The sequence below is a fragment of the Mus musculus genome, chromosome 3, assembly GCF_000001635.26.
Source record: "Mus musculus strain C57BL/6J chromosome 3, GRCm38.p6 C57BL/6J".
Taxonomy (NCBI): Eukaryota; Metazoa; Chordata; class Mammalia; order Rodentia; family Muridae; genus Mus; species Mus musculus.
Window position 1 is genome coordinate 45,278,732 of NC_000069.6, and position 14,803 is coordinate 45,293,534.

Consider the following 14,803-nt stretch of genomic DNA (forward strand, 5'->3'; position numbering starts at 1 on the left):
ACTCAACCTGAAGTAAACACATTCCACAAGGAATACCTGCACCACAACATACTCCTCTGAGCTGTGGAAAACACTGGAAGGCCTCTGTTAGTTGTAAGTAAAAGTATAGTCCTTGCATATTAATCAGTCGGCATTTGTGACTTTTTTCAAATGAACTGAAAATGTCTAGGTATAAATTATGTACACAATTGCTGATTCATCTTTATTCATTTAACAAAAAATGAAAAGAAGAGGAGAGGAGAGGAGAGGAGAGGAGAGGAGAGGAGAGGAGAGGAGAGGAGAGGAGAGGAGAGGAGAGGAGAGGAGGAAGGGGAAGGGGAAGGGGAAGGGGAAGGGGAAGGGGAAGGGGAAGGGGAAGGGGAAGGGGAAGGGGAAGGGGAAGGGGAAGGGGAAGGGGAAGAAGGGGAAGGGGAAGGGGAAGGGGAAGGGAAAGGGAAAGGGAAAGGGAAAGGGAAAGGGAAAGGAAAAGAAAGGGAAAGGGAAAGGGAAAAGGAAAAGGAAAAGGAAAAGGAAAAGGAAAAGGAAAAGGAAAAGGAAAAGGAAAAGGAAAGGGAAGAAAAGAAAATCTGGGAAAATGTACCTAAACAAAGGAGTAGATAAATAGACTCTATTACGCTATTTTTTCTGAAAAAATATTATCAAAATGAACAGGATTAATTCAGAAACCAAACAAATCAATGTAAAAATGTATGTGAAATAGCAATAAGCAAGCACAAAAGAAAACTAGACTTTTATGTTTTCTTTTGTTTAATGCCATGCATGACGATGGAGACTTGAATTCAGGACAGTGGCTGACTCTCTGAACTTGCTGCAGAAGGAACTTGACAGTAGAAAGCAGTGGTTCTCTAGGATGACTTAAAAACTTTTACAACATGATTTTGGAGTTTGTCCCATGATAAATTTTGTTTTCACTAGAAGTCAATCATAGGACAAAAACCCTAAAGCTGAATGGAACTCATCATATGACCAAGAAATATCATTCACTGGCATTTGCCTAAGTGAATTAGAAACAACTGAAAGCATACCATAGCTTATTCCTCTTCCATTAAAACCTGGAACTGAACCAATAACTTTTAGGATGTAAGCTGTGTAACATCAGAGTAATTGAACACTACTAAGTGATCCATAAAAATAGTCTATTGATTCATACTGTAGGGTGGATAAATCTTAAATGCTCTGTTAAGGGAAAGAAGTCAGCTCCCAAAGGCTGTATAAGGTGTGAGTTCATTTACATGCTATTTTGGAACTAACTAAATAACATAAATTAGTGGTTCTCTAGGACGGGGTTGGGAGACCTGCAGACAAGAAACACCTGGAGGGAGAAAGGTTGGCCCTGTGCAACACATGCCCTGGTGAAGCATTGCCAAACCTACAACCTTACTGAAATACAAATTTAAAGATAAAAACAAAGCAAACAAAACCCAAAACCACAATGTTGGGAGAATGAGATTCAGAATATATAACATTAAATTATATTTATTTTATAATGAAGCTATAGTAAGAGAGTAAAGTTGCTTTCCTACCTAAACAATTTTGGCCAAGTGTTTTCAAGACAAAAATAAAATGATCCATACAAATACTACTGAATGCTACTTAGAAAATGAGATCATTCACATAGAAAGAGATTAACAAATATAGCATTTTATGGATAAATGTATTAAATTCTTTTCAGTTGCTGTAATAAAACACCATGACTAATATAATTTATAAAAGAAAACATTTAATTGAGTATGTAGTTTCAGAAGTTTAGAATCCATAATGACAGAACAAAAGCAGGGAAATCTCTGAGCTCACATATTGACCTAGAAGAAAAAGAGGGAGAGAGGCACATTAGGAATGGCACCAGTCTTTTAAAACCTCAAAGCTGGCCACCAGTGACTTACCTCTTCCAACAAGGCCTCACCTCCTAATCCTTCCCAAAGAGTTCTAATGGAGCATCAAGTATTCAAATATATAAGTCAATGTGAGGAGCATTCTTTCTCAAGCCACCACAGTGCATATATGTATCTTCACCATCTTTTTGTTTGCGTGGAAATAGAAGTAATGAAATCCAAGGGTGTACCAATATTATGTTAATACTTTCTAAGAACCAACTTTCAAAAGAAGGGACAAGGGCTCCTTGGAGATACAACTGATAGTTGATCCCAAGCCTGGTACATATACAGAATACGATAAGCCTGAAGCTCATGGGAGTTTAAAATATGCTAACAACAGAAAACAAACACATGGGAACATTTCAAAATTAAACAGGAGAAAATCAGCCTTAGCTCTGACCTAGTGAAAATCAGCTAAATAATGATGGTATTAGTTTAACATTGTAGATCAATTCCATGGTAATTTGAACAAACAACAAACGGATGCATGGGTAAGAATAAATCCTCTTTTAGAAAAATGTGAAATTAGTACAGAAAGTAGTAACTGTCCTTACACTAACACAGTATGCCAGCAAACTTTAAACTTGGTTGATAAAGTTTAGGTAAGATAGAATATTTGTAGTATCTCCGTGTAGATTCCCTTATTTATTAAACACCAAGGAAAAGAGCAGTCTTATCAGGGGACGACTGTGAGGTCAACATACCCAAGAGGCAAAGGTGAACATCATCAGTTGAAATCCATGCTGTCATCAGACTGTGGTATGAAACAAAAACCTCATGTATTCTCCCGCAGATCATATTAACTGTTAAGAGAGAACATATCAAATAACCAAAACTGCAGGACAGACAACCAAATCCTGGGCGGAACTCTTCTGCTTCCAATTAAAACAAACAAACAAACAAAACAAACAAAGAAAAAAAAACAGGACTGAGTACGCCTTGTTGTTGAATGTATCAGAAAAATGAAGAGTAATATGAGTCCCTGACCTGAAGCTTTGAATGTATCAAGAAGATATTCTTGGAAAATGAAGCTTGAAATCCAAATTAAACGTATAGCATTGTTCAGAACAATGTATCAGTATTTTTTCCTCAATATTGATTAATGTGCCATGACTAAAGAAAATGTTATAGTGAAGATTCAACAAAAAATATACAGAAATTATCTGCACTATTTTTGCAGTTTGAAAAAATCATCAAACAAAACAAACAAAATTAAAATTTTAAAAATTAATTTAAAACACGAATCATTCTACAGGCTTAGACATGAGAAAAGTTCATGAGAGTATGTGGATTTTAAAGGTGTCACAAGCCATATTTCAGCTCATTTGCAAGCCTGAAACTCTTTGTATTTCTGACCATGAAAATTTTGACTTCTTGGGCATTACTTACGTTTCTTAAGCATTCTGATTTTTATTCCAGGTGTGTCTTTAGACCCCAGTGTGACTCGAAAGGTTGGCACAGACATCCAGGACAACAAATGCTGTTGGCTGATGGTTCAGTGTCTACTATGAGCCACTCCTCAACAGCTCCAAATCTTAGAGAATTATGGGCAGATGAACCTAGAAATCGTGATACAGGTGAAAGCACAGTATGAGGCACTGGACTGTCTGCTTCAAATATGAGGAAGACAGTTACAACACCCTCAAGAGTCTCATAGAGCAATGCTCTGTGTCCTTTCCCCCATCCATCTTCTTGCAACTAGCAAACAAGATCCACAAGCAGAGAAAGTGACTTCGAAATTATAGAGGCTGGGAGGGAGGGAATCTCAATAAATTATTGTTCAACAACAAAAGAATTAGTAAAGATTAATTGAAAGCAGTTTGCTCTTCTGAGGTTTTACATTTGGGGAATGAGAAGTCTGGTCTGTGAAGACAAGTTTTGAATACTGTAGAAAAGTATGCTGTTTTCTCTATTTGATGACCATGGACCCTAAAGAGCAGATACTACTCCTGATCCTGTGTGAGACTCTGACATTGGCACATTTTCCCTTCCCCAAATGTTCTTCTCTGGTTTATGCTAGTTTCCTCACCTGGCATGTTCTGTTTTCTGTTTTAATACACCAAAGATAACCTCTAAAATCACATCTTCACAGGTTAGTCCTCTGTTGATTTGACAAACATTGTTCTACAACAGCACTGGCCTCTGACTTCCAGCCATTCAACTTATGATTTCCAGCATATAAGCTTAATCTTCCTTCCATGTGAAAGTCCAAAATTTGTCCCTAGGATGTAAGATTAGGAAACATCCACTGCCATGGCCACTATTTGCACCCATATGCTCTGTTGTATATGTAGACTCAATGTTTATTTATGTAGTAATAGGTAGTAAGTCCCAATAGTAACACTTTTTCTGTCTTCTTGTGTTTTTTCTTCTTGCCTATAATGTTCAGGTCCTCTGGTCTTTTGTTTTGTGGCTCAAACATCACAACATCTTAGTGCACAGTATCCTAATTTAGATATATTCTCTCATGGCCTGACTTTATTAAGACTTCTTTCACTTAACTTACAAGACATTATTTACATTGATAAAGATTTGAAGGTGATGTCAGTAATAGGTAGGGGCCTTTGTTTTACTACTATGGCCATAAACCTTAATATAAATTAGGTGCTAAGTACATGTCATCAAATTATATCCTGTTCCATTTACAGGTACTTGTACTGTGTTTCTAATTGTTAAATATTTTATTTCAGACATCATTAGTGGGCAAATAAAACTATCATGTTTGTTGTAATTCAAGAGGCCTATGAAATAACATGATTATCTTTTTTAATTAAAAGGCAATGGTGTGTGCATTTAATTATTTTGGTTAATCAAAAAAAATTCTTAGAAATGTGGATGTGTTCAACAGTTCAGTGCCTTTACTGTTTCAAACTTCATTATGAGATGAAGTCACTGACTTCTAAATGTAGTTGGAGTGATTATTTTATTTATCTATAATTGCTTTATACTGTAATTATATGTTCTCCCTCAGTGATCAAGAATGTTACATGTGAATTTATACTCAAACAAATATATTTTGGTGCAATATCTCATTATCATCACCATCATAAGTGGACAATTACAGCTACTAAAGCTACTAATTATTTGGCAATTGATGTATCATAAGCACTCTGCTAAGTACTTTTACATATTGTCTCAAATGTCTATTTTTCAAACTGCAAACTGATGTATTAGACTTTATTCCTTCCTTTTATTAATAAATAAACAGATTCTAAAGGGAAAGTTTAGGGTCAACTGTGGTCTAACTATGTTCCACAGAATATTAAGCTTTAAATTTTAACAGGAACAATGTCTGTCTTCATTAACAAACAACCATGTCTACAATGTCTAACAGAAGCAGAACTTTGGAAATTTTAAGTTGTGCCATATAGTAAATTAGATTTCATGCAATCACATTCGTTTCATCGTCATTGACAATTTTCAACATATTTTGACAATGTTCCCTCATCATAAGACCATCACCACTATACACTTAGGAAAACACAAACTCAGAAGCAAAGCTTCAGGTTGCAAATCATGTCTTATCCCATTAGGAGACAGTGATGTATCTTCTACTATCTTCTTGCTGCTTCTGCTGCTTCTGCTTCTGCTTCTGCTTCTGCTTCTGCTTCTGCTTCTGCTTCTGCTTCTGCTTCTGCTTCTGCTTCTGCTTCTGCTTCTGCTTCTGCTTCTGCTTCTGCTTCTTCTTCTTCTTCTTCTTCTTCTTCTTCTTCTTCTTCTTCTTCTTCTTCTTCTCCTTCTCCTTCTCCTCCTCCTCCTCCTCCTCCTCCATCCTCCTCCTCCTTCTTCATTCACCCTCTTCCTCCTCCTTCTTCTTGCCCTTCTCCTCCTCTTCCTCCTTCTCCTCTTTTTCCTCCTCCCCCTCCTTCCTCCTTTTTTCTTCTTAGATTCCTTTATTTATTTTACATATATGAGTGCTCTATCTGCATGTACACCTGAATGCCACAGGAGGACTTTTGATCACATTATAGGTGGTTGTGAGCCACCAAGTAGTTGCTGGGAATTGAAACTCAGGACCTCTGTGATAGCAGCCAGTGCTCCTAACGGCTGAGCCATCTCTCCAGCCTCATCTTGCTTCTTTAAAAAACAAATGCACTTCAACCAATTCGCATATATATGTATTTTCATCTTCCAGAAAATTCTCTATTTTAATGCAATTTTTTTCTAAAAACAGAAATGGCTTTGTTCATGTAATTTCTCTAATGAATACAATATCAGTTTGCCACACCTGTGATCTTTTCTCCTGAGTCTTTTCAGCTACCTTCTTCATAAAAATTTTCTTAATGTATGCATTAGGCTTTCTATAGAATGTTACACCTATCTCTAATGACATCAGATATTGACTTTGTATAAATTATAGGTTATAGAATTGTACTTCACAATATAAATCTATTTACAAAAATCATAAATTCTTTTCATAATTTATAGACTGCTTTGAGTTATAAATGAAAGAATGACATATCTGTCTTTTCTTTTATATTATGGTTTTACATACAAATCATTTATTTAATGTTATAAATTTGTAATTCAAAGATGATTCCCTGAGTTAGGCAAGATGGGGAACAGTTGGCTATTGCTATCATGAAGAAATTTTGTTATCATGAAAAAGTCTGTGGAGATTGCTCAGCCAGTAAGGTACCTTCCATGTATACAGAAGAACCTTAGGTTTGATCCCTAATACCCACACAAAAGAGTCTTTTATTTCCAGGCAGCTTTAATATTTTATTTATTTTATTAAATGTTAATTTTTATAAGATATTTTCTTCATTTACATTTCAAATGTTATCCCCTTTCCCAGTTTCCTCTCTGAAAGTCCCCTATACCCCCCACACACACCCTGCTCCCCAACCTACTCACTTCTGCTTCCTGGCCCTAGCATTCCCCTGTACTGGGGCATATAACCTTTGTAAGATCAAGGGCCTCTCTTCCCATTGATGGCCAACTAGGCCATCCTCTGCTCCATATGCAACTAGAGACACAAGCTCTGGGGGGTACTGTTTAGTTCATATTGTTGTTCCTCCAATAGGGTTGTAAAAGAGTCTTAACACACATAAAAGAGCCTCTAACCCAAAGACAAAGGCAGAGGGAGCAGGAGGGAGATCTTATCTCCTTGGCCAGCATGTCCAGACAAGCAGCTAGCACTAGGAACAGGGAGGATTCCTTTCTCAAAACATAAGGTAGAAAGTGCTAGAATATGATATCCAATGTCAACTGGTTCTTTATTTGTATTCACAAACAGGTGCAGGTACACATGCACAGATGTGTACATAAACACATATACACAAACACACGAACAAATGCTACTATATATTTTAATAGTATAATCTTTAAACTTCAAACTTTGAATTTTTTAAGGTCTAATAATATTTTGAAATGCATTGAAATATAAATATGTAAACCTTGAAATTAAATCATAATACTAACATGGATCTAAGTATAATTTGGTATTTAATCAACATTTTATGAGCAATTTGTTTTTTATGTATTTTATCTGAATTCTTTTTTATTGAAAATAGGTCACTTTCATCAATATACTCTGATGATGGTTCCTCTCTCTCATCCTCTCTTAGTGTCTCTTCACTTCCCCTTTCCTCCAGATTCATACTCTTTCAATCTCTCCTTAGGAAAAAAGTTTATCTAAGGAATAATGATAAATAAAGTAAAATAAAACCATTAATAATAGAAATAATAAACAGAAGAAAATGAACCATAGGAAAGTTATGAGAAACACATATAGATGTAGAGGCACATACATTAATACACTAAAGAACACAAAACTAGATCCCTTAATATTTGTACAAAAGACCTTAAAGATGAAGAAGAGGAGGAGGAGAAGGAGGAGGAGAAGTAAGAAGAGGAGGAGGAGGAGAAGTAAGAAGAAGAAGAAGAATGGATTGATGAAGAAGGAGGAGGAGGAGAAGGAGAAGAAAAGAAGAAGAAGGAGGAGGACGACGACGACGAGAGCGAGGAGGACAAGGAGGACAAGAATGAGGAGGAAGAGGACAAGGAGGAGGAAGAGCTACTCTGATAGGACATTACACCATTATAAGATGAATAATTTCAAGATATTGGTGAATAAATTTTGTGTCAGGCATCACTGAAAAAGTAGATATATTAGTCCAAGAAAATGTTAAATTCCTTTACTTATTCATTTATTTGAATTTTTAAGCATTCTAACTAAGTGAATTTAGGCATGAATTCATTTTCCATGATAATGCCTTTTGTGGACATGTTTCCATGTTGATCTTTTTCAACCCCATCCTCTCCTTTATTCCACACCCTCCCCCATCTTACTATTCATCTTCATCTCTTCAATCTCTCCACTATCATACCACACACAGGATGTGTTCTGTACTCCCATAATACGAAGGATCCATAAATGATAGCAAATATTCAATACTGTTTTTTTTTTCTTGAGGCTGACATGTAGCTTTCTATAATTATCTCTAGTTCTATTTATTCCCTTGTACTGGCTAGTTTTGTGTCAACTTGACACAGCTGGAGTTATCACAGAGAAAGGAGCTTCAGTTGAGGAAATGCCTACATGAGATCCAGCTGTAAGCATTTTCTCAATTAGTGATCAAGGGGGAAAGGCCCCTTGTGGGTGGGGCCATCCCTGGGCTGGTAATCTTGGGTTCTATAAGAGAGCAAGATGAGCAAGCCAGGGGAAGCAAGCCAGTAAAAAACATCCCTCCATGGCCTCTGCATCAGCTCCTGCTTTCTTACCTGCTTGAGTTCCAGTCCTGACTTCCTTGGTGATGAACAGCAGTATGAAAGTGCAAGCTGAATAAACTCTTTCCTCTCCAACTTGCTTCTTGGTCATGATGTTTGTGCAGGAATAGAAACGCTAAGTCAAAAGTGATTCAAATTTATGGCTGCATGAACATACATTGTTTATACGTTTTCTTTCTCAATCCATTGGTAAAGGTACACAATACCTGTTCCACACATGCAGAGGTGAATAGTGTCACAATAAACAGATGTGAAAGCATTTCTATGATATTTTGACTACAGCATCGCAGATTCCTATCCAGGTTAAGCTGGATCTATGGTGGTTATTTATTTTAGAATTCTAAGAAAATTCAGTGCTAATTTCCACAGAACCTGGACTTATTTACATTTTCTGCAATAGAAAGGTGGTTTTTGTTTGTTTGTTTGTTTTTGTTTTCTTTTTCTTTCTGTAAAGGATCCTCACAGATATTGTTTGTTACTTGATTTCTTAGTGGTAGTCTCTGTGGTTTGCATGGAACAGAATCTCGCAATGCTTCTGTTCCTTGATAGTTATGGATTTGAACATTTTTCAGGGTGAGTGATCATTTTTCCTTTATCTTTTGAGAACTGTCTACTAGTTTGACTATCTTGTGGTTATCTTGATTGCATCAACTGATATGTGAAAAAACCTATTTTAATTCTGCACAGGACCATTTCCTTGAGGGCATCATTTTGTATAAAAACTTGAAAAATCAAGCCAAGATCATGCTTGCATTCACTGCCTCTCTGCTTCCAGAGTTAGGAAAGCAATGCAACCAAGCCTTGAGGCTTCTGCCACCTTGATTTTTAGAGCATGTTAATTATCCCCTTGAGATATGAGCTAGAATAAATCCATTTTCTCCTCACATACCATTTTCTGATCACTATATCATAGCAACAAAAATTAGCGAAAACAGCCATATTATGAGTAATTTTGCTGATTTCATTTTATTCTTTTTGTACTAGTCTATAGGGACTTGTTCATCTTAGTTTAAGTTATTGGTTATAATGTTTTGTTTTGTTTTTTCTGTGCATCTTGTTGGTACTAGCTTTTCTAAATATACTTCAGTGTCAGAGTCCCTAACGTGGTCATTCCAACACTATCTGCTGTTATATATGTATTTTTATTATCACAAAGAGGCTCCACCTGCTCCAGAGGTTTGCTGTGGAGTAGTACTTTCTTTGTTTTCAGGATTGGTTTTGTTTTGTAAACTGTGATGCCTACTCTTGGTTATCAGTTTAACAAGAGTGCTTTTCTTTCAAGAAAGCAAGAAGTCTGCACACAGGGCTCAGCCACTTACACAAATGACAATGACTCCAGACAAAGATGTGCAAGCATTTTATAGGGAACTAGGGGTATTTTAGTTAGGGCTAGGTAATCTAAAACATAATTGGTGGGTTCTGGGGATATTTCATGGATTGATTTCTGACCAGCTTGGGTCCCTGTGGTCAGTGGACTGCATTCCTGTGTCATAAATGTTTAATCCCTGGATGAGCTATCCAAACCATATAAGACTGTTCAGCACAGATGGCCCATCCTGAGATAAGATATTTTCCCACCTTGTGGTTATATCTAGGATGTTCTTTGGATGGGAGGTTTTATGGCCTTATTCCTAGAATTTTTGGTCTGCTCCTAGACCTGGAGACTTATGGCCTAGTTCCTGGGACTGATGACTTGAGGGAGGTTTATGATGGGTACATGGAATGGATGCCTTTCCTTTTGAAGTCAGGCCCGGACCTAAAATGGAGTTTATGTCATCCTGTTAGTGATCATATCAAATACATTTACCTAGTTATGAAGCCAAATCACGTCTTATTAGGTGTTTGCTATTAATAACATGATCTTTCAATTCTAATTAGATAGGTTCTAAAATGGCAAAGGTATAGGAGGTTGTATCTTAGTGACCTGCCAAGGTTTTCCATAAATAATTAAACCATGAGACAGACCTAGTATGAACAAGCTTTATTGGTGGGAGAGAAAAGTGACCTGGAAAAGGGGTAGAGAAAGGGGGACAAAGAAGGACAGAAATAGAGAGGAGAGAGAAATAGGGGAATAGGGGAAGAGACAGGTGGTGAACCCATGGGGAAGAGTGAGCATGAATAGCAGATGGGGAGATGGAGAGAGAGATGGAGAAAGAGATAGACATAGATGGAGAAAGAGAGAAAAAGAGAAACAAAGAGAGACAGACAGACAGAGACCGAAAGAGAGAGAGCTGAGTGACCAAATAATTTCTTCTTATACACCAGCTTGGATCACAGCTGGCAGGTGTAGACCTAAGCATTTACTAGGTAACTGTTGGGAGGAGCCTAGAGGAATTGGCAATAGGTTCAAAATCTATATCTATTATATTTAATCTTTTGAATTTTAACATACTTTTCAGATCACTGCCTTCAGATCAAATAGCCATAGAAACCTTTGTGCTGAAGTAATTGGGAATATTAGGAAGATTATGTGAGAGGTGTTTGGGACATAGCCTGGTACATAATTAGTCATCAAAGTGCAATAGTCTTTACTGTGATGCTCTTTTTTTCTGTTCATACCTGTCTTGGCTACAAAAAAATTGCTCATAATCTTAAAACAGAAGTTTGTGACAACAGAAACCCAGAGATCTCTCAGTGTAGAAAAGTAAAAGATTGATTTATATGAATTAGAAACACTCAGAGTTCTGTCTGGTGGCTCAAGGAAGCAACTCCTCCTACCAGTGATGAGAAAAATTTGATTTTTTTGTGCCACACAACTAGTATGTCTGGGCTTTATCCAAGTGTACATTTTATCCAATCAACTAGAACTATCATAAGAGCTCTTCCAGGAAAAAGAGAAGCCACTCTCACCTGTTTCTCATAGGAAAGATACTCTAGGAGACATTATAATGCTGGGTATGCAATCAGTCAAATCTTTCCGGAATGTGCATGTCCAAACTGAAGAACAGGGGCAGGAGACATAGTTTATTCAATAAGAATGAAGACATGTATTTAACCCTCAAGAACCCATGTAATTAAAAGTGACAGATTCTTCTGCTTCAAATGCTGAGGAGACAGAGAATAGTGGCTCTCTGGAATTAGTGAGGCAGCTAGTCTACTCTAACTTGTAAGGTCTAGGACAATGAAGACGCTTGTCTTAAAATTCAAGGTACATTGTACCTGAGGAATAACAGTAAGGTTGTGCTCTGCTCTACACACACACACACACACACACACACACACACACACACACACACACTCACACAGACACACACATTTACACAGACACACATATATTCACACAGACATGCATACATTCACACAGACACACATACATGAACTTACACTCACACAGACACACACACACATGCAAACACATACAGATAAACACATGGTGATGCACAATGCACTTATACACATATAAACATGCACGCACCTGCATAAAAATCATCCAGAATCAGATCCCATTTGTGGTGGGATGAATAGAAATGAGCTTCATAGGCTCACAGATTTGTAGTACTATTAGGAAGTGTGGTCTTGTTGGAGGAAGTGTATCACTGGGGGTGGGCTTTGATATTTCAAAAGTTCATGCCAGGCTCAGTGTCTCTTTCTTTCCATTGCCTGCCAACCCAGATGTAGAATGCTCAGCTCCTTCTCCAGCCCCATCTGCCTGCGTGTACCTCTGAACCTGAAATCCTGCTCCAATAAAATATTTTTCTTTATAAGAGTTGCCTTGGTCTTCACATCAATGGAAAACCTAAGACACCATTATTATTAGTTTTATCTTGTTACTGAAAGAAAGAATCATAACTTACTTTATATGTACCAAGTTCTACAGTGCTGTTCCCTGCAAACATTTCTATTTATCATTTTTAACGTTACAACTACTCAATTTTTATTTTACGAGTAATTTGTGTCCATATTTCAGGACATAATTCCATAATCTATCCTCTTTTTCAATTCTAGACATTAAAATATAGTCAAATTAACATTGATGACATAATTTATACTAGACTAACCATAATCTCTTTGCAGAAACTAAGTTTTAATTAGTTTGATCAATTAAGCACTAGTACTAAAGTAAAAAGATTATGTAGAATAGAGGTATAATTATTAAGAAAAAACATGCAGACCAGGCCTTGAATATTGTTGAGTATATAAAACCAGCTAGACATTTTTCAGACTTGATCTTGCTCAACAGAGCAAGTATGAATGAAACTTAAATTTGGTCATTTCTAGTAAATTCCCAAAGTTAAACAAACTTAAACTTTTATCTACTTACAAGCAACCAAGTAATGTTGTTAAGGCATAGAACAAGGTAAAATGAAATTGGAAAGATTGTAACCATGACCAAAGAATTTGTATTTCTTTCCTGTTCTCTCTAAAAATGCTTGCCTCTAACACTGAATCATCAGAGCATTACTGACCTTATTGTGCAGTGTTCCCCATTACATGGGTGGCTATAGTTGTTCTTTTAATTGTTATATTAAAACAAAATCTGATCCTGCCGAGTAAGAACATGAATTTCAACCCTTACCTGAGAGGAAATATGGAGTCAGGATTGTAGCTGATGGAAAAATTAGTTTATCTGATGCTATTTCATCCTGTGTCTACTCTCTGGGTATGTTGGATGCTTGTGTTCTACATATCAATGCTGGGAGATCTTTGAACACATGAAAACACAAACATAGGTCTTAAGTGGGCTGATGAGGATACATCCTTTCACCTAGTCTGGGGCAAGAAACCCTCTTCTCAAAACAAGTGTCTGTGACTCTGTGCTATTTCATGTTCCCTGTAAGAAATCCCAATTTAAAAATGTTCTATGGAATAAAACTTCAGTGTTTTGGCAAGACCATTGACTTCTAAACTGATATCATATTGCTAAAAATATAGGATATGAGTCTCCATATTTATAAGTGTATTATTACTATCTATAGAAAAAGAACATTTAATACAGAGTGAGACTGGACTATCAGTTCACTGGTTGAGAGTTTGTATAGCTCCTGCAGAGGGCCTGAATTCAATTGCCAGGAACAGCCATCTTGGGAAACTCATGGGCCTCAGTAACTCCAGCAGGAAATCCAATGTCCTCTTCTGGCCTACATGGATGACATTTTAATCCACATTCATGTGTTCCTACCCAAACACAGACACACACATAAAAGTAATTAAAAATAAAATGAAATTATATATTTCTAGAGTACATTTAATAAAATTAAAAAGATTTTTTTGGTTTTATGGCTTCTAATATTTATGGCTTCATAGCTTATGAAGAATGATGACTATAAAATTCAAAAGGATTGAGAGCATTAATAATATATTTTAACTAAGCTAATCAAAAATATAAAATTAAATTTATATCAGAGTATGTAGAAAAATTTGGCTTGAAATGGTGCTTCTTATTTTATAGCCTATATTAATGATGACATTCTAATTTTAAACTAAAATATTAGCTTAGATAAAATGTTCACAGTCAACCTTAAAGTAATAAAATTCTTTCTTAAAGAACAAAATGTACCTAATTTAATTTCATATTTAAGATAGGAAGCCTTCAAGTCATAAAACTAATTTTATGAGGAACTTCCTCAGTGCACATATGTAACTCACACTGGTAAGTAGAGTGCAAGGTAGGTTTTAGAAATGTTTACCTTATAGATTAACATACTATAAGAAGCCAAAATGACTATTAGGATCAAATTTAACAACAACAACAGCAGCAGCAGCAAAATGATTATAAAAAGAGAGTTTTCAGCCTTCAAAAATGCATTAATCAAGAACTAGTCAGAGCAGAAAGTCTTGTCTTTGTTTTTGTTGTTTTGTTTTGGTTTGGTTTTTTGTTTGTTTTATTTTGTTTTGCTCTAAGATATGCCATTTATTGAACTCTATTTCATGGAGACTTGAATTTGGTAGCTGAATGGCATGCATATCTTTACAGTAGTATGCCTTTTCTAAAGAGTAATCATGTTTTAAAAGATACTTTCACACTTATTTATCATGCACCCCGATCACTCTCACCTCACCCGACTCCCTTTCACCATGAATTTCCCTCTCACCTTCATGTACACCATTTTGGTTTGAGACACACTGAGTTCAGGCAGACCGACTGTGTGCCTATGGGTTTGGATCTATTATTAGATCCAGTAATATTGGTAGGATCAGCAGCCCCTAAGGAACTAAAGGTGATGATTATCCCTCTCCAAACCTATTAGTAGCCCATT

The 14,803-nt window shown here is 36.3% G+C and overlaps 1 long non-coding RNA gene across 1 annotated transcript in view; it reads right to left on the reverse strand.

Annotated features, from left to right (window-relative positions):
* Window positions 1–1,707: 1,707 nt before the first annotated feature.
* Window positions 1,708–14,803, reverse strand: part of 2610316D01Rik (RIKEN cDNA 2610316D01 gene) — a 97,822-nt gene continuing 84,726 nt past the window's right edge. Inside the window, exons 7-9 of the long non-coding RNA NR_045172.1 lie at window positions 3,264–3,433; window positions 2,579–2,677; window positions 1,708–1,802 (exon numbers count right to left, since the gene is read on the reverse strand). This is a non-coding gene — a long non-coding RNA (RIKEN cDNA 2610316D01 gene). The remainder of the gene's footprint in view (window positions 1,803–2,578; window positions 2,678–3,263; window positions 3,434–14,803) is intronic.